The sequence below is a fragment of the Aethalodelphis obliquidens genome, unplaced genomic scaffold, assembly GCF_003676395.1.
Source record: "Aethalodelphis obliquidens isolate GAN/ISIS:26980383/991018 unplaced genomic scaffold, ASM367639v1 scaffold49, whole genome shotgun sequence".
NCBI classification, from domain to species: Eukaryota; Metazoa; Chordata; class Mammalia; order Artiodactyla; family Delphinidae; genus Aethalodelphis; species Aethalodelphis obliquidens.
The window spans coordinates 15,527,349-15,546,652 of record NW_020837993.1 but is presented as its reverse complement, the minus strand read 5'-3'; the positions used below and the strand labels follow the sequence as shown (position 1 = coordinate 15,546,652).

The following is a 19,304-nucleotide window of genomic DNA, read 5'->3' as shown; positions in this document are numbered from 1 at the left end:
TTAGAAGTCAGTAAAATTAAGAAAAGGAAAACAGTAGAGAAAATGAACAAAAACAAGAGGTAGTTCTTTTAAAAGCCCAATAAAATTGCTAAAACTCTACCCATGCTAAGCAAAGGAATAAAAACACAAAAATGACCAAAAACAGAAATAAGAATCATCAGTTCTGATGCTATGGATATTAAAAGAATAATAACATAATACTATGAACTCTATGCTCCCAATTAGATAACTTAGATGCAATAGACCAATTACTCATAAGACAAATTACCAAAATTCATACAAGGACAAATACATATTCTAAATAGCCCTAAATCTACCAAAGAAATTAATTAATAGTTAATAACCTTCAAAAAAGAAAACACCAAGCCCGGATAGTTTTGCTGGTTTATTTTGCCAAACATTTAATGAAGAAATAATACCAGTCCTCCACCATTGCTTCCATAAAATAGAAAGAAGGGAGACACTTGGTAATTCACTGCATTAAACCATTATTACCCTAACACCATAACCAGATAAAGACATTACAAGAAAGAAAAACTGCAGACCAATATCTGTCATGAGCCTCCTCAAAAAATATTAGCAAATTAAATCCAGCAATGTATAAGAAAAATTGTACACCACAACCAGGTGAAATTTATTCCAGGTATGCAAGGCTTTTTCACCATTCAAAAATCAATCAACATAATCCATTACATTAAAAGGCTATAAAAAAATCATATGGTCATATGCTATGAAAACTTTTGACAAAATCCAATATTCATTTAACATAAAAACTCTCAGTAAACTAGTAACACAGGGAAATTTTCTGTTTGATAAAGAACATCTACAGAAAGCCTTATAGCTAATATCATACTTCCTGATGAGAGACTTTATGATGCAACATCATACTGGAAGTATGATGCAACATCATGCTGGAAGTCTTAGCTAGTGCAATAAGACAAGAAAAGTATTAAGAAGCATACAGATTGAAAATGAAAGAAATAAAACTGTCTTTATTCAGAGATGACATGATTATCTATAGAGAATCCCAAAGGATCTACTAAGGTAAACAAAACAAACACCTCCTGGAATTAAGTGAGATAAATGAGTATAACAGAGATAAATGATATAAGGTTAGTATTTAAAAAGTTAATTGCTTTCTATATACCAGTTATGAACAATTGGAGTTTCAAATAAATAATATTTTTTTAAATCTCATTTACAGTTGCAATAAAAAAGAAAAAACTTCGGTATACATCATACACATGCACACACAACATGTGTGTGTATATGATCTAAAGGCAGAAAGTACAAAATTCTGCTAAAAAATAACAAGGAAGATATAAATAATGGACAGATATTCTGTATTCATGGATTGGAAGACTCAATATTGTTACCCGACTTTACATATAGATACAATTCAATCCTATTCAAAACCCCAGCAAGTTGTTTTGTAGATATCACTGAATTGATTTTAAAGTTTATATGGAAAGACAAAAGAACTAGAGTTAACCAACCTAATACTGAAGGGGAACAAATTTGGAGGACTTGCACTACCTTATTTTAAGACTCTTATTATAAGCTTACCATAATCAAGACAGCATGGTATTGGCAAATAAATAGACATAGGTCAATAGTACAGAATACAGAATCCAAAGGTAAATACACACACTTAAAATTACCTGATCTTTGACAGGTGTTCAAAGGCAATTTAATGCATAAAAAATAGTCTTTTCAATAAATGATGCTAGAACAGGGGATGTCCATGTTCAAAAAGGGGACCTAGACACAGACCTTACATGTTACATATAAACTAACTCAAAAGAAACCATAGAACTAAATGTGAAATATAAAACTATAAAACTTCTAAAAGTAAACATAGGAGAAAATCGACATGACCTTAGGTTTTGTGGTAAGTTTTTAGATACAATACCCAAAGCACAAAACCATGAAGAAAAAAATGAGTTGAACTTTATTAAAATTAAAAGCTCTGCTCTGGCAAAAGACACTATTGAGCTAATGAAAAGACAGGACAGATTGGGAGAAAATATTTTCAAAATACATATGTGCTAAAGGCCTTCAATCCAAATATACAAAGAACTCCTAAAATTCAGCAAAAAGAAAATAACCCATTTAAAATGGGCAAAAAATCTGAATAGAGACCTCACCACAGAAACATACAGATGACAAATGAGCATAGGTGAAGATGCCCTACATTATCTGTCATTAGGGAGATGCAAATTAAACAAAAAGATACAGCTACACACCTAGGAGAATGGCTAAAATCCAAAGAACTGGCAATGCCAATTTGTGAAAATACAAGCAACAGAAACTATTATTCATTGGTGGCTAGCATGAAAAATGGTACAGCAATGTTCACGACAGTGTGGAAGTTTCTTACAAAGCTAAATGTTCTACATTAAGCCACTGTGCTCCTAGGTATTTAACCAAATGAGTTGAAAACTTAGGTCCACACAAAAACTAGCACATGAATATTTATAACAGCTTTATTCATAATTGCCAAAAACTGGCAGTAAGTGAGATATCCTCCAATAGGTTAATGCTTAAAAACCCTGTGGTACGGGGCGATCAGCTCGGTACTTTGTGACCACCTAGAGGGGTGGGATAGGGAGGGTGGGAGGGAGGCACAAGAGGGAGAGGATATGGGGATATATGTATACATATTACTGATTCACTTTGTTATACAGCAGAAACTAACACAACATTGTAAAGCAATTATACTCCAATAAAGACATTAAAAAAACAACAACAGCAAAAAAAAAACAAACTTGTGGTACATCCACGTTTAAAAATATATATATACACAGATGAATCTTAAATGCATTTTGCTAAGTGAAAGAAGCCAGTTGAAAAGTATATATATGGTGTGCTACCATTTATATGACATTCTGGAAAAGGCAAAACTAAAGATACAGTAAACACATGTAGTTGTCAGGGGGAAGGCAAGGGCTGAATAGATAAAGTACAGCGAATCTATCCTGTACAGCAGTCCCCAACCTTTTTGGCACCAGGGGGACCGGTTTCATGGAAGACAATTTTTCCACCGACAGGGTGGGGTGGGGATTGGTTCCGGTGGTAATTCGAGCGATGGTTGAGGCGGTAATGCAAGTGATCTGGGGAATGGCTCAGGCACTAATGCGAGTGATGAGGGTGCTGATTCAGGCGGTAATGTGAGCGATGGGGAGAGACAGATGAAGCTTTGATCACTAGCCCGCCGCTCACCTCCTGCTGTTCGCAGCCCAGGGGTTGATACTGTATGATACTGTAATGGCATATACATGACATTATGCATTTGTCAAAACCCATAGAACTTTACAGCACAAAGAGTAAACCTTAAGATACATGAATTTTTAAAAAACCATTTAGTAGTTGGGGGATCCCAGGATGGAATATAAAATGTGAAAAAAGGATTTACTGTATTACAAATGCATGAAACAACCTCACTGATGGGGTTGGAAGGAAAAGGTGCTAATTTAAGTAACTAGGGGAGTTAGTGTAATCTGTAAGATTAAAGGCAAAACAACTGTCCATAGCCCTGTACTTAACTAAATAAAGTCATTTCTCATCGGTGTATGAAACCACTACATATGTATACTGGATTTAAACAATTAAGTAAATGGTTGGCAGATGGTGTAAGGTTTCTTGACATTGGAGTAGAAGGTTACAGACAAACAAAAAGTGGTTAGAATTATCCATGTAATAATGGATTCGAGTTGGAAACTTCACTGTGAACTTATGTTCTATATATTGGGTTAACCAAAAAGTTCGTTCAGGTTTTTCCATAACACGAAAAACCCAAACGAACTTTTTGGCCCACCCAATTATATACGTATATACATACGTAGTTACACATATGAATAGTTATAAATATACGTATACACACAGTTACTGTGCACGTACATTTTTCCTTAATCTATCAGTTAAGAAAGCCTAGAAGCAATGATAATCTAGTAACAAATGTCACACCTAGAACCCATATCTTGGTTTCTAATACCACTCTCCAATAAAACAAGCCAGGGGTCCTTTCAAAAATGGCTGATTCTATGAAGGAGCAGGAAATATAAAAGATGAACCTGGAGCATCTTAGATGGCCAGAAAGTAAGGAAGTGCTCATCTCTCTCTCTCTCTCGCTCTCTCTCTCTCTCTCTCTCTCACACACGCACACACACACACACACATTGATGGAAGCATGTCAAAGTGACAGGAGCCAACCAAAAAAGATTCCAATGATCAAAGCTGGAGCAATTTGAACAAATAAATACTATAGTATTGAATTAGAAACCAAATATAATTATCCATGAATCCACACTAATATAAAAAAGTGAATAAATACATTGGGAGAATAGACAGATTTCTTATGCAGAATAATTAAAAATAAATTTTGTAGATACTTTGACTTCAAGGACGTACAACACAACTCCTCACTCCTCAAGTGTGGTCTGTGCATAGTGACTTCCTTGCAAAGAATACAGTATTAAAATGGCAGGTGGGAGGAAAAATAACTTTACAGTGGAGAAACCTGACAAACACTACCTCAGCCAGGTAATCAAGGCTGATTAAATAGTCATGTCATGTTGATAGAATGTACCCTTGATATGAGAGGATGAGAATGGTACTTTATCTCTATGGTCTTCCACCCCAAAACCCATTACCCCAGCATAATCATGAGATAATAATTAGACAAATCCCACTTGAGAGACACTGTACAAAACACTTGACTAGTTCTCAAAAATGGGAAGACCATCAAAACAAGGAAAATCTGAGAATGTGTCATGGTCAAGAGGATCCTAAGTAGACATGACATCAAAATGTAGCATCCTGTATGGGATCATGGAACAGTAGTAGGTCATTAGGCAAAAACAATGGAAATCTGAAAAAAGGCTAGACTCAATAACAGTGTACCAATATTGATTAGTTGTGTGACAAATATACCATACTAATATAAGATGGTAATAATATGTGAAATGGGATATGGGATATTTGGTAACTCTCTGTGCTATTTTCACAACTTTTTTTTTCACAACTTTTTAAAACAAGCCTAAATCTATTCTAAAATAAGTATAATTTTAAGTAATTAAAAATCATTCAATGTAATTCATTGTAGTAACACAACAGAGGGGAAATATCATATGATCATCTCAAAAATAAAAAGCATTTGATAAAATACAAAACCTATTCCTCATAAATCTCATGGAACTGGGAACTTACCAAAATTCTTTAATGAGATAAAGAGTATTTACAAAATAAGTCAATTGCAAAATCATTGATAATGGAGCTATTGAAAGTTTTCTCCTGAAATTGAGAATAAAACAAATCTTCTATCACTATTTCTATTCAACACTATACTGGATGTTTTAGTGCAGTAAGTCATGGAAAAGGAATAAAATGTGTATAAGGATTAAAAATGGAAAGGTATATGTAGACATCATTATTTAAAGACAACAAAGTGGTGTTTATATGTATATGTGTGTTAATATATATCTCTATCTATCTATCTATATATATATCCCCAAATGACTTGAAGTAAACAAAATTAGAAAGTTAATTTAGCAAAGTTGCTGTATTAATAAGCAAATAAGTGTAATGAAATGTGTTTACGCAAAACAACAAATATAAAAAAATAAAGATTTTTAAATATAACATTTTCAGGAACATCAAAAATATCAATTACATAAGAAAAGATCAAATATATCATTACAAAACATTATTGAAAGGAAGTAAGTAATACCGTGCAAATGAAGAGATGTATTCAGATTGGCAGGTTTGATTTATATAGATGTTAATTCTCCCCCAAATTCATTTTAAATATTCAATGGAGTAGCATTCCAAATCCAAATCCCATTAGGTGTTTTGTAAATTGTCAGTCTGATTTCAAGAATTACATATAATGCAAAGAGCCAAGAAGAGTCAAGTTTGAGCCATAAAAAGAAACAAAATTGAATTATTTTAGTGAGGTGGATGGACATAGAGTCTGTCATACAGAGTGAAGTAAGTCAGAAAGAGAAAAACAGCTACTGTATGCTAACACATATATATGGAATCTAAAAAAAAAAAAATGGTTCTGAAGAACCTATGGGCAGGACAGGAATAAAGACGCAAACATACAGAACAGACTTAAGGACATGGGGAGGAGGAAGGGTAAGCTAGGACGAAATGAAAGAGTGGCATGGACATATATACACTACTAAATGTAAAATAGATAGCTAGTGGGAAGCAGCTGCATAGCACAGGGAGATCAGCTCGGTGCTTTGTGACCACCTAGAAGGGTGGTGTAGGGAGGATGGGAGGGAAACGCAAGAGGGAGGAGATATGGGGATATATGTATATGTATAGCTGATTCACTTTGTTATAAAGCAGAAACCAACACACCATTTTAAAACAAATATACTCCAATAAAGATGTCTTTTTTTAAAAAAAAAAAGGAACATGTTAGTTTTTTTCTAAATGTCAACAACTTGAAAAAAAAACTTCATAACTTACATGACAAAATTTCAAAGCATTTCATAAGGTTACAGTAGTTAAGACTGCGTGTACTGACAAAAGATAGAAAACTAGCCTAATGGGAAAAAATAGAGACTTCACAAACAGATCAAATGTTATATGGTTACTTGATCTATAATAAAGGTGTCACTGTTGCACATGAGGAAAAATAACTTTACAGTGGAGAAACCTGACAAACACTACCTCAGGCAGATAATCAAGACTAATATAAATAGTCATGTCATATTGATAGAATGTACCCTTGATATGACAGGATGAGAATGGTACTTTATGGTCTTCCTTCCCAAAACCCATAACCCCAGCATAATTATGAGATGATAATTAGACAAATCCCTCTTGAGAAACACTCTACAAAACAAATAACTTTTGTTTTGAGTCCATTTTCCAACCATGCTGAAAAATAATTTCTAGGTGTAATGTAGACACATATGAAAAGCAAAACAATAAAGATTATTGAACATAACATAGGAGAGTAGTATAATGATTTGGTGAATGCAAAAAATTAAAATTGAATAACAACAGCACTAACCATAAAGGAAAAATTGATGAGTTGGTTTGCATCAAAATGAAAACTTCTGTTTATCAAAATGAAAACTTCTGTTTATCAAAGTGTATATTCAATGAAAGACAATTATACATAAGACATAGTAAACTTATACATGTCAAAAATTGAGAAAGAAGACATTTAAACAGGTCCATCACAAAGGAGGATATCCAAATGGCTAATAAGCATGTGAAAAGGTACTCAAGGTCATTAGCCATGAGAGAAAAGAACATTCAAACAATAAACAGTCACCAAGATATATAAAAATTTAAAAATCTTCCTATATGTCTATTTAGAATACTCTTAGACTGTGTTCACAAACATAATCCCAGGTACAAGAAAAATTCATATATCTATGCCCTAAAAACATACACATGAATGCTTACAGTAGCACCATTTCTAACAGCAACAACATTGAAAATCAAGTGTCCATCTCGAGTTGAAAGCATAAGTAAACCTCGGAATATGCACACCTTGAAACAACAGCTAGATCTTGGGGAAATAAAAATAGAGAGGCTAACACAGTAGAGGAGGGAGAGCCTCAACAGGGGCTCTCTCACATATAGAATGACCACATTTGTTGGAGCTGGACCAAGAAGCACAATGCTGCTTTACTAAAATCTGGACTGCACAGGGCTAGATAATAAATACCTACACAATGTGGAATAACAAGCTACAAAGCTAAGCTAAAAAATTCTTTAGCACAGGAATAACTCATCCACAGTTTTCAGAGCTGGGTTGAAAAAAGAGTCTGCAGTAGCAATAGGTATGAAGTACAAGTAGAATGAGAACTAACAGAAATGAAAATTAATCTGGACCCTCACCCTCTTCAGTGATTACAGAGAGCTATAATTCCAAATAGATCTATGGACTAATAGAGACTAGCATCTAAGGTGTTTAGGTTAGTTCTTTAAGGAAATATGGATATTATTATGGTTAATTCTTCTCCATGAATGACTCATATTGATGATATGATATGAGAAAAAACTTTAGTTCGTACCTGAGCTTTGCTTTGATTAAATTTGAAAAATCTTATCATTCACTAGTATTATTTCTATGGTGCATTGTTTGGTTAGATCTAAATTCATATATAGACAAATTTACTTGTTAGATTATTTTGAGTTTGATAAGGTGTTGTGATATTTGTGCATCGTAAATGAACTATTCACAATTGAAGGGCCATGGCAACTGCAGCCAGAGTTTTAAGATTCAGGTATAATAAGTGAGATTGAATAAAATTATAAGCAGCCTGATACTGATATCTAGCTTCTGAATATCATGTGGCTTCATTAGATTTATTTTAAGTGGAAAATCCATGCTATGAGTGATGCCATTATTTTTTCTGCTCTGGCTTCCTGGAAGATACAGCCAAAAGCTGGTTAATAGCAAGATTTTATTGCTGCATAAAAGCTCCTGACAGGTTCTTGAGGCCAAGGTATCTTATTTGTTTCAAGTTGAATATGTTAGGTGAATCACTGGTCTATATACAAAGGAATGTGGCCCTGTCTTTTTTTTTTTTTTTTAGTAATATCCTTCCTGTATAAATCACAGAGGAACATATGAGAAATGCAAACATGAGATACATAGTTTTCTTCTTTGACTACCGCCCTGATCCTTCCTCACAGACAAAAACAAATGGGGAAGAAGACACTTGAGCTCACTTTCCCTGGGGCATGATTAACTACCCAGTTGTCCCGCACTGAATCTCTCAGATCTCCAGTCAACTTGGGACCCAGAATTTAAGGATGCCATTAGTAAAAAATTACAGGACAAAGAAATTATAGGTGTGGGTGATGCCATGGTTTGAGTGAATGAGGACATCATATCTTGAGGAGATGTGATTGCATAAAAATCATGCTTAATAAAATTACTCTGGGGCCCAGCAGAGGTGACAATCCTGGATTACAAAGTGGGAGTGAGGGTTCTTAGCTTCACTGTAGTAGAAACTCTATTCATGGACTTCAGGTAATAAAGCCCATATGGGAAATTTGTTTCATCCACCTCTTCTACCTCTTTCCAGGTAAACAATGGTTTCTTTTATATTAATCAGATTGTGGTGGTTTATTCTCATATTTTTTGAAATCATACCTCAACTCTTTTTTTTTACATTGTGTGTACATTAAATGGATTAGGCTGCCTTTGATAACTGGTAAGTGTGAAACACACTTCTAAACTAGTAAAGACTTACTTCTAGGGCATTTAGCTTTATTCTTTCTGATGATATAAATATCATTATGGGTTCTTTTTCTCCATGAGTGATATATATATAATGGGATCTTCATCAGAAGAATTTCGCTTTTCACCTGAGTGTGCTTTACTGGAAGTTGCAAAAGGTTTGTGATTCATCAATACCAGCTCTATGGTGCAATATTTGCTTGGTTCTAAATGTCCAAGTAGACAAATTCAAGCCTGTTATATTATTTCAGAGTTTTAATGTGTTACACTTGTGGATCGTTTTTGGACTATGACTATTCAAGGATTCTGGGAAGGGTGAATCCATGCGATCCAGATATTTGTTTTCCTGTGGATGTAAAAATCAATAAAATTAGGAGCTTCCTGGTATCGTATTTACTTTTTAGGAATAATACCCATGAAATACAGTTTTCATTTTTGACTACTGTCCTCTTAGACAAAGACTACTGAGAAAGATGACTTTCTGTCCTGCTACACCAGGGATACATGAAAGCTACACAGACTAACTTCATTGAATCTACCCAAACCCTAATCTACTTTGGCACAAGGTTTTTAAGAAACCCAACCCGGGTTAGACTTTTCAGGATCAAATAAATGTATAAGGGAAGTGCCATGGCTTATGTCATTATGTTAATCCCCAGCATAGGCGCCATTCTTGGGAAAGGATGTAGGAGTGTTCTAGGCTATGCAAAGCAGAGCTATGGAAGCAGATATGATTAAGAGTAAAACACAAGTAGTCATTGAAAAGTTGTGTAAGAGACTGTGTCATAGAATGAAAACATGAGGTTGGGCAGTGGTTGCCTAATGACCTGGAAGAAAGGGAATCAAAACAGTCATACTACTAAATGGCAAAATGAGAACTGAAACTACATTGTCATAGAAAAGAATTTATTTTTCATTTCAATAAGAAGAATATCAGCCCTATACTTTTGTATCTCCAGCAACTCAAATAACTGGTAGAATGTATTAAGGGCTGCTGGAAGGACTAGAAATAGTAAGAATCTATATGCCCTTTTCCCTAGTGCTCTGGAGAGATCCACAAAATTTTCCGGAGGTGATCTGCACTGTGTTTTCAGTCTACGGCCCTATACATGGGGATGCATACTGGCTGCTACACAAACTGTTGCCTCCAGTTGACTAATGGAACAGGCACAATGAAGGTAAAATAGTAATCTCCATATTAGGGAGTTCCAAGTCCTCAGGAATCCAACTGTACACTTCCTCCAACAACTCAGGCTATTCTATTCTTTGTACCTTGGAAACCTAACATGAGAGACTACTGACAAGATTCCTCGAAAGCTTTCTGCAGAAGGTAAACTGAGAGAAGCTAAATGCTGTACTCAGAAGCTGAGTCCTTCATTATTTTTCAACACAGTTCACTGAGGCATTTTATAAGTTTACATATATAAATCCATGTGAAGATCAGAATAGACTTATGGCACTTTTGTTGCCAGGAATTTAAATACAAGTAGGAGAAAAAGTAGGTTGATGATAAGAACAGATAATTTCTCAGATATTGGTGGCTACAATCCAGCTTTGAGAAAATATGTAGAAAGATTAGCCGTAAAGAAACTTAAGACTGCAGCTTAGCTGCCTAGTTATAATTATTTACAAGGGAACACAATATTATCTGGAGACCCCAACAAATAAAAAGGCACACCTGATGGAAAGTCAATAATTCACTATTGAAAAGTCAAGACATTGGCAGAAATAATGCTGGAACAGACTGAGGAAGATGCAAGGGATACAACCTAACTCTGAAGCTTTACCACCTCCTCAAGAGGTTCTTTCCCACTCCAGGAAATCAGACAGAAAGTAATTGGCAAATGGTGCAAACTTATGGACAAAATTGACATAATGAGAGAACCTTAGAAATGGGAATGGAATGAACTTACATTTCTGTTTCTTTTCCCCATTTTAAACTTTTCCAGTCCTTTCTTGTGGATACTGAAGCCATGAATTCTGCAATTTCTACTACCTTTCTTGTTTTACTCTAACTCAGAAAAATATCCAAGATATGGGTGTTTCTGGATGACCTATCTGTTCTTTCTCCTCTGAAGTTCCCATGCAAACAGGTATTTCCGTAGAAGAATATGCCTTGTCTTCTGATGTGCTTGATAATTCCAAAAAGGGACTTAACTATGTAACAAAGGGATATGATATTCTATATTCTGGATAGAGTGTTGTCGGAGCACTTGGGATGCAAGGCATCTAGGTTAGTAAATAAGTGCTTTCAAAAACAAAAGGGGGGCTTCCCTGGTGGCGCAGTGGTTGAGAGTCCGCCTGCCGATGCAGGGGACATGGGTTCGTGCCCCGGTTCGGGAAGATCCCACATGCCACGGAGTGGCTAAGCCCGTGAGCCATGGCCGCTAAGCCTGCGCGTCCGGAGCCTGTGCTCCGCAACGGGAGAGACCACAACAGTGAGAGGCCCGTGTACCGGAAAAAAAAAAGCGGGGGGGGGGGGACTATGGGAGAACAGCAGTCTCACCTAGTGCTGAAAACGTACACCCAAATTACAGGAAATCTATATTTATGGGCGGAAAAAAATAGAGAAATTTAATAAAAGGGACGAATCTCATTGTTATAGTTTACAATAAAGAAAAAACATGGCCATGTATAAAACATATTCTCTATCTGTAGCTCAAATACAAGGTATAGAACCAGTAATTAGAGAAATGTGAAAATAGGCATAATAAAGAAAGTATATTTACCTTATAATTCTCCCATATTACCTTAAGAAAGAAAGAAATATTTTACAAGGTCAATCTGTTTATAGATTTGTCCATGATCTGAGAAGAATAAATAAGTCATAATTGGTCTGATACCTGTGGTACACATTCTTGCTACTACATTAACTTCTGTGTCTGAATAAGCTAATTATTTTTATGTAATAGACTTATGTTCAGCTTTCTTTCTTTTACCTTTAGCTAAGGAGTCAATGTTCCTACTTGACTTTACCTATGTAGGCTTTTAATATTTGTGGCAATTGATTCTCCAGAAATTCAGAGATTTATTTACTGTATTCTCTAGGTATTTACAAGAAAAATTAACAAATTGTCTCTGCCTTGATGCTCCAAACTAATTCAATGCTGGTTGATTTATTGATAGCTGCTAATATCTTACATGTTAGTAAAGAAGATACTTTAGCTTTACTAAATTTCTTAGTCTCCCAAGACACAATGTCTTCCTGAATATGTTGCAGTATTATCAAACTGAAGTCAAATATTTGAGATATGTATTATTGGCCAACAGACAGAAGATGGTTGCGTCCTGAACTCAGCCTAATATACAAATGAAACAATGTTAAACACACACACACACACACACACACACACACACACACACACACACACCCCTCCACTGATTTTGAGAGTTGGTTGTGGATCCTTGCCTTTTATGAAAAGGCTAAACCTCTCCTGGTATGTTACATGAAATACCAAAATTGTGGTACAGACAAAATCAAGAAGCCTTTCACATTCTTAGAATAGCTGTTGTTTCTCCATGTGTATTAGTTTTTAACTTTGATAAAACCTTCTACATGTTCTGTCATAAGATTTAGGGTGCTTCTAATAGCTTATTCAAAACTTAGGCCCTAATTATAGGCATATTGCTTACTTTTCTGTGTTATTAGATTTTGTTGCTCTGGGAATGCAAAGGTATTTATAAGGCATAATAGCAAAAACTCTCTTGATTGAAAGACTCAGGCTTTAATCTTGGAACACAATTTACTTATAGATACCTCATGATGTTACTATTTTACAAGTTTTTAAGATTCATTTCTCACTGTGTTGCCAGTCTAGCTATGAACAAATCTTATTTTCTAATCCTAATACTACTCTGGGCAAGTGTAGCCTCTTGAACCCAGCTACTATGTTGCCTTATCCTGAAAAAACAGGTTGAATATGACTGTCTCACAGTCACTGATGTAGATATTGGACCTTGGTCTGATTCACCTAATATTCCTATTCCCAAAGCTGACTTAATATTGTTCACCGACCCACAAGAGACTATAATAGTATGTTATGCAGTAGTCAACCCTCATGAGATTTTAGATGCTTCTGTTCCCTCAAACATAAAGTTAGTCCAAGTGGCAATGTCTCCTCTTTCATTTATAATTTTATTTGTGTTGCTTTTTTCCTCAGGTAGTCTAGCTAAAGGTTTGTCAATGGTGTTTATCTTTTACAAAAAAAACAACTTAAAAATATTTATATTGCTTTGTCTAGTCTCTATTTCATTTATTTCTGCTCTGATCTTTATTATTTCCTCCCTTCAGCTAACATGGAGCTTAGTTTTTTCTTTTTCTAGTTTTTTGAATTGTAAAGTTAGGTTATTTGAGATCTTTCTTTTTTTCTTAATGTAGGCATTTATTCCTATAAAATTCCCTCTTAGAACTGCTTTTGCTTCACCTCATAAGTATGTTGTGTTTCCATTTTCAGTTGTCTCAAGATATTTTTAATTTTACTTTTTATTTCTTTTATGACTTTTTATTTCTTTTTGTGACCCATTAGTTGTTCAGGAGTGTGTTGTTTAATTTCCACATATTTGTGAATTTTCCAACATTCCTTCTGTTATTGATTTCTAGTTTCATACCATTGTGGTTGGAAAAGACACATGATAATCTCAATAATCTTGATTTTGTTAAAACATGCATTGTGGCCTAACATATAATATATCCTGGAGAATATTTGTGTACTTAAAAGAATATGTATTCTGAAGCTATTGGATAGAATGTTCTGTATATATTTATTAGGTCTATAGTGGTCTATAGTGTTAAGTCTGATGTTTTCTTATTGACTTTTTGTCTGGATTATCTATCTATTATTGAAAGTGAGTTATTAAAGTCACCTACTATTATTCTATTGTTGCTATTTCACCCTTCACTTCTGTCAAATCTAAGTCAGCTAGGTGCTTTGATGTTGGGTGTTGGGTGCATATATAATCATAACTGTTACATCTTCTTGTTGAATTGGCCCTTTTATCATTGTATAATGACTTATTTGTCTCTTATTACAGTTTTTTTGTCTTAAAGTCAATTTCACCTAATGTAAATATTGCCATTCCTGCTCTCTTTTGTTGTCATTTGCATGAAATTCCTTTTTCCTTCTCACTTGCAGCCTACATATGTACATAAATCTGAGTCTCTTGTAAACAGCATATGGTTGGGCCTTGTTATTTTAGAGGACATTCAGTCACTCTATGTCTTTTGAATTCATTTACATTGAAAATAATCATTGACAGGTAAGGACTTACTATTGTCATTTTGTTAATTGTTTTCTGTCTGATTTGTAGTTCCTTTGTTCCCCTGTTCTCTTGTGGTTTGATAATTCTTTTTGCAGTTATACTGTTTATTTTCTCTCCAACTTTTGTGGATCTACCATAAGTTATTTCTTTTGTGGTTTCCATGAGGCTTGCATTGAACTATCTATAGTTATAATGGTCTAATTTAAACTGATAACAACTTCAAATGCATAAAAAGCTCTACACTTTTATTTTCCCCCATATGTTCAACTTTGTTTATTGATGTTGGATTTTATTTCTGTTTTTAAATTGTGAATCTATTAAAAAGTTCTTGTGGTTATAGTTATTCTTAATAGTTTTGTCTTTTCATTTTTATACTATGTAGCAGGATGAAACTAATTTATACGTTATTAAAACTATTAACACTATTCTGTGTTTGTCTATATATTTACTTTTACAAGTGAGATTTGTACTTTCATACACTTTTGTGTTCCTGTTTAGTGTTTATTCATTTCAACTTGAAGAACACCCTTAAACTTTTCTTATAAGGTAGGTGACAAACTCCCTCAATTTTTTATTTAACTGGGAAAGTCTTAATATCACCTCTATTTTTAAAGGACAGTCTTACCAGTTTAATATTCTTGATTGGCAAAGTGTTTTTTCCTTTCAGTATTTTGAATATATTATTTCTTTCTCTCCTGGCCTACAAGGTTTCTGCAGATAAATCCACTTATAGTCGTATGTGAATTCCTTTGTGTGTGATAAGTCACTTATCTTTTGCTGATTTCATGGATATCTCTTTGCCTTTGCCTCTTCCAATTTAATTATAATGTGCCTTGGTGTAGACCTCATTGGGTTCAAGCTATTTTGTGACTCTTAAGCTTCATGAAATCCATTTCTCTCCACAAATTTGGTAATTTGTCAGCCATTTTTTTTAAAATAGAATTTTTGTCTCTTTCTCTTTCTCTTCTCCTTCTAGAATTCCCATAATGCAAATATTGTTCCATGTGATGGTATTCCATACTCCTGTAGGCTTTCTTTTTTTTAAAATTCTTTTCTCTTTTTATCCCTCTGACTGAATAATTTTAAATGACTTGTCTTCAAGTTCACTAATTCTTTCTCCTGTTTGATCAAGTACACTGCTGAAGCTCTCTGTTGAAATTTGTAGTGCAATGATTGTATTCTTTAGCTCTAGAATTTCTGTTTGATTTTTTCTTGTTTCTATTTATTTATTGAACTTCACATTTTGTCCAGGTATTAGTTTTCTGATTTCATTCAATTGTTTATATGTGTTCTCTTTTAGTTCTCTGAGCTCCTTTAAAACAATTATTTTAAGTTCTTTATCAGGTTGTTGGTAGATATCTATTTCTTTAGGGTTAGTTATTGTGGCTGTATTAGTTTCCTTTATACAAATTCATTAAAGCAACTCATTAAATCTTGGCTTCAGAAGAAAGTCATTCACCAGTCAGCTCAACCTGGGATTATGGGAAGGCCAGTTCTTGGCACCCATAGACAGGAGAGGCAAACTACCAATACTCTGATGTTGGGTGAGGACACTTGCTGGGATCTGTCATAGGGGGAGGTGTGAGTTGGGCCTTATAGTTGGACAGGGCTGCACCTGTGTTCTCTGGTTGGGTGGGATTGGTGGGAGACTCCTTGTTCTAACAATGCTGGTAGCAAGGGCCCTGGTTGGACAAGGCAATGTTGTTGTTAGGAGCACAAGGCTTCTGTAAAGATCTGCAGTATAAGTTACTGTGAACCCATAACCCTTTTCCTTGTTCCTAGCTGTCCCCAGGTGGTATACCAATGCCAGTTCCTTCAGTGTTCCATGTGAGCTGAGAGATAAGTGGGCCTCTCAGACAATGCCCTGAAACCCTGGGGAAGTTGGATGTATGTCTTAATTTCTCTTTCCCCAACTGGAGAAATCATGGGCCAAAGAGATCCTTCTCAGTGTGTTGCTGTTCCAGCTCAGGGAAGGGGTGACATGTAAAAAGTGAAATGTTTATTCTAACCCTTTTTGATGTAGTTTTCTTGTTTTTCATGCTCCACCAGTGTACTATATATAGCCTTACCCCTGAGGTGTCAGGCATTCAGGACAGCATTTTCATCTGTGTATAGTTGCTAAATTGTTTTTCTGTGAAGGAACTAGGGACAGGGATGCCTATTTACCATCTTGCCAATGTTACCTTAGACTAGCCTTTAGTCTTAAAATGAATATCTATGCTGATAATAAATATCTTTATGGTCTGTTAGGCCACCAGCAAACTTTGGAAGAATGGAGGTTTTCAAACGTTGGTAGAAACTAAAATATTACATGGGAAATGAATCACCAATGTATTAGAGTCATTGAAAATTCTCTAACAGAATTATATTATTGATTGTAAAATTCATACTCTGGAAAAAAATTATCTAAAAAAAGAATTTTCAGACCAAGTTGTGAAAAGAGCTACTGAGTTTTGGACTGGAAAAATTAAATGCCCATTATTTCTACCCAGAAACTCCTATTCATAATTTCAGAAATATCTAACTCTATAATAATTAGAAAATTATAAATCAAGGGTAAATAAGAATAACACCATAGGAAAATGGGAATTACATGATGGGAATTTTTCTTTACAATATTTCCATTGTATGCTTGGGTGGCTTTTCCATACTTTTTCAAACAGAAGGAATATACTGAATATTTTGGAATATTGCAACACCTATAATTCAGTAAATAATACAAAGATGTGTTGTTTGAAAAAAATTATTTACAGGTAACACCTAAGATAAATCAAGGAAGCCATCTAAAGCCAATGTTACCTGGAATACGGTGGCAAATGGACTTGATCAAGATTAGACCTTTAGAAGGTATCAAATATTTTTAGTAATGTTGAGTATGATGTTTAGAGGGCCAGACATGTTTCCATAGGCTAAAACTGATGCTCGAGCAGTGAAAAACACCTTTCTAAATTATATCGTCTCAACTTTTGGAATTCCTAAATATCTAGAATCCAATAGAGAAAGTAATTATATATTTTGTAATTTAGGAGCTTTGTAACATCCTACAAGTACTCAAATTTTGCCTACTTTTTATCATTTCCAGTTCCTGGACAAGTGGAATTAATGAACCATATCCTAAAATTTATTTGGCTAAATTACATCAAACCACTCACTTGCAGTGGCTCAAAGCCTTACCATTGGTTTCATTAAAATTAGGTTAACTCCTTCTAGTAAGCAAATTTCAAATTTCAATTAGAAGATATTTGAATTTAGGGTTTAAGCCTAACCCATTATCTGATGCAATAAAAAGTAGTCATGATCAAATATAATACTTAAAGAGTTTGCAGGCTTCCCTGGACTTATTTTGCCAGATGCTGGAAAAATTTCCCTGAGGAGGTATGCCATCAATATTGAACAGGAGACCTGGTATATATCAAATTGTTCCAATATCAGACTGATGGTCGTCACACCAGATAGAATCCTACCAGGTTTGTTGATAATTCACATCAAGGTTTGTTGATAATTCACATCAAGGTGAAGAAGAAACCCAAGTAGATGCATGCTTCTCTTGTGAGACCAACACCTATGATTGAGTGGGCCACAATTTCCATTAAGAACCTTAAGGTTAAATCCTCTAGATAGTAATTTAAAATAATATGTAGGCTGAAGAAAAAGTTTGTCTAGTGGACAGACAGTAGGAGACATAGATTGTTGTGTTACTTCTTAATTACCTTGACCATTATAATTTTGATACTTATTCTATTTTATATCAGTTGAACATGAAGCTTATAGTATTAGACCTTCTTCCTTTAAAAGTGAGTATATTAACCTCAGGGAATTTTGAATTGATTACAAATGTTCTGAATATGGAGTGAGGACTCACGAAATACATATTTTGCCATAATACTTCAGATCCTTCAATTGGATAGTTTAAATTTAGAAGAATGAAACCCACAGACTATCTATTGATCTATTTACCCAAATAAAACAATCTTAAATATCACCCTTTGTGTTATTGAATATACTAATGGGAAGAAATTTTTTAACCAGTCGAACTAAATACAATAAATAAATAAATAAATACAATATTCAAATTGAAAGTCCTTGAACAATAACACAAAACTCCAACTGCTCTCTACGTTATATAGCCATTGGAGCCCAGTTTGACAAAACTGGAATGAATGTACAATGAGGAAGACATATCCCAGCCCAAATTATATAGCATATTTCCTTTAAAAGTCCCAAAATATAGTGTTCCATTAAAAATAAGCCTACCTTATTTAGAACTTAGCAATCTCCAGTCTCCATACTTAAGGTTTCTAGGGTCATTAAATGGACTATTGCTTTTAATATTACTACTTCTAATTTGAGTCAATTCAACTCAATTCTACTTGTATGCAATAGGCTTTATGACTATGAAAAGTGTTTACATGAATATTAAAATGTGTCATGATCAAACTAAAAGAGATTTACTAAATACCATATTTATAGGTAAATAGAAGCTGGGACAACAATTGCAAACTCTATTGATATAGAAATATGGACAAACATACTTAGTGCCTTGGGACAATTGCAGAAAGATGTAATTCAGATGCAAACAGGGTGGAATCAAAACCTAATACAGAATACAACTATAGAGAAAAGTGAAAATGGAATTGAGAAATAATTTGGAATTGGACACCTGGGAATGAAACCCTGCTGCAAAAAAAAAAATGTACCTAAATATTTTTCACAAGCCTTCACTCATATAACTGAACAATTAGTTATTCAACAATTGCAATATACACTTACTAGTACTGAAATACAAGATTGCACATACTTAGAACAACAGTTAGATTTGGGCGTG

General features: G+C 34.3%; 1 non-coding gene across 1 annotated transcript; it reads left to right on the top strand.

The window, feature by feature from the left end:
* The first annotated feature begins 8,850 nt into the window (after positions 1-8,850).
* On the top strand, positions 8,851-8,926 carry LOC113607689 (small nucleolar RNA SNORD115). Its single transcript, XR_003428040.1, has one exon. It is a non-coding gene; the product is annotated as a small nucleolar RNA SNORD115 (small nucleolar RNA).
* The last annotated feature ends 10,378 nt before the right edge of the window (positions 8,927-19,304 follow it).